Genomic DNA, 2,500 nt, shown 5'->3' with positions numbered 1-2,500 from the left:
TGCTTTTAAAAATATAACCAAAGCGCATCTGCGCAAACCTTTGCCTCATATAACATACCGCAAGTTCCTGCATTAATGGTCTTGGAGTAAACTATAAAATGTACAGAAGTATTTCGTGAAATACAGGTATTTTCTTGTTTTTTTCTTCTTTTTAACTGAGTTTTTGAAAAACTCATTTATAATTCATTAGGCAAACAGCCCTTCAAAACATCGATTAAACGTCACGTGTTTGAACCTTTATACCTGTTATGATCATTCTTTAAAGCCCAGCGCCGGCTTTGAATTTAGTCCCGGGGAGTCGGGGCTGAATGTGCAAGCAATGAAGCTATCGCTTATTATTATTCGTAATAAAGGTCACTAGTGATCTTTATGAGATAGTCCTAATCATTTTTATCGACATTTCAGCCATTACAAACTTCTCGGTGGATACTTTTACCCATCCTCCTTCCAAACTTAGTCATCCAAAGATTCAAGGACTCCTCTGTCATGTTAACAATGTTTGTATCTAGATGTTGGATTTTGTCCCGTTCCGTATCGAACCCTGCTTGTTTGTGTCCACTTAGATAATTTTGTGTGTTCTAAGCAAGATCCATTAAACTCTGTGACTTTTATTTTGGTTTTCTCTTGTTGTGTTTTTTCGGTTGAGTTTTCTTTTTCCTTTCCTTGATTGTTTTGACAGGATTTTCCTTCAAGTTTGTGCTCCTGTCTGTAATTTTTATGAATGTTTGTGGCCGTTTTATTATGAAAATTTATTCCCTGGGAGACCTAATGGTGAGAGAAACATCAACATGGGCTCAATTTAAAAGCAATGCGATGGGAAGCTACAGAAGACTGCTAACGCTCCTCACCATTATACAAAGTTCTATACCCGACTCTTGTTCTCTGTTAACAATCCTCGTATGTTTACTAGAAAGGAAAACTACTAGTTAATTAAAATCAGCCTGAGAAAAGAAAGCAAGCCAGTAGCTGTAAAGGAGTGTTTGAAAACGTTCTGAAATCAAGTTACATATACTGCTCTGGGGCGGATCCAGGTTTTTAGTAGAAAGGATTCGATGAAAGATGGCCGCCAAAGGCCTTTCAGGGTAGTTCCAGGGGCATCCCCCTAGGACCAGTTTGAAATTTCAAGTCCTCAGAACCGCGATTACCGCCATTTTGAGGCAAAGATAGTGGGTTGTTAACATCAGATTTTTTTAAATTAAAATGCTTTTCTTTTTGCATCAAACTGTAACAAAGCTGCGTAAAAGCGATTTAAAATTGCAGTAACAAAGCTATGATAAAATATATTGCATTTTATCTCAATGTTGTTTTCGTCAGGGGATTCTCATCGATGGTATAGCACACCATTTTGGAGAACCAGAGACTGCATTGGGCCCAGTATGCTTTGGAAACAGAGTCAAGGTGTGCAACAGCTGGCCAATCTGAAAGTTCTCCAACTTCCTTCCACGTGAGGATGTGAGATATCGCTTTGTCTGCTATCTGATAATCGTGCAATTGTGGCAGTGCCTACGGATGATCCTCGAGTGGGGCTTGTTCCAGGGAGTAGCACAATGAAGATAGATTCCTGTGGCTTGGAGGACAAGGAAGCATTGGACTTCCTCCTTGGCTATCCCGACCAAAATCGTTATCCTCTTGACGTTGGCAATGTATGCAAGTTGTATGGAAGCAAGGCCGTCGTGATAATACGTTTGCATTCTGATGACTTTTCGCAGCTCGATAAGCAATACTATAGCCTTAGGTCTGCCATAGCCTTAACAACTGCCAGAAGTTCACGTCTAGTGGTACAGTAATTGTGTTAAGGTGTACTTAGGGGATGACTTTAGGAGGCAATGGCTCGTTCTTCACAGTTGCATATTTAAGAAAGCACCGCTCCGATAGCAACATTGCTGGCATCAGTATTTAACAGGGAGAGTTCCCAACTGCGAGGATATGCAAGCACTGGGGCAGACGCGAGAGCAGCCTTTAATTCCTGAAAACAATTATTGCATTGTTTGGTCAGCTTGAATGCCTGGCTGTTATCAGTTACTTTATGCAATGGACGGGTAACTCCAGCTTTGGACTGCCTTGGCTTTGTCAGGGGCCTTGGTAACTCCTCCTTTCAGACTACGTGATCAAAAAACTTAACTTTCCGTCAGAAAAGATTACATTTCCTTGGGCTTAATTTCAGATTTGCTACCCTTAAATGCGATAACACTAATGTAAGGGTCCATTCCCTTATCGAATGTTGAGGCATGCACAATGATGCCATCAAGGTGGATCAGGCATCGAAGGTTCCCAGGGGCATAGTCCATCAAGCGCTCACAGGTTGCTGGGGCATTGCAAACACCGAAGGGCATGACATTAAGCTGCCAATGACCGTTCCTTGCGCAGAATGTTGTTTTCTCACTGTCCTTCTTCGCTATTTCCACTTGCCAGTACCCACGTTTGAGATCTAAGGTTGAAAATCAGGAAGCAGAAAGTTCATCGAGGGTGTTGTCTATCCTTGGTAGAGGGTACGAGTACT

This window comes from Montipora capricornis, chromosome 14, assembly GCF_036669925.1.
Source record: "Montipora capricornis isolate CH-2021 chromosome 14, ASM3666992v2, whole genome shotgun sequence".
Lineage (NCBI taxonomy): Eukaryota > Metazoa > Cnidaria > Anthozoa > Scleractinia > Acroporidae > Montipora > Montipora capricornis.
The sequence above is the reverse complement of the archived record's forward strand: the minus strand, read 5'-3'. Positions refer to the sequence as shown.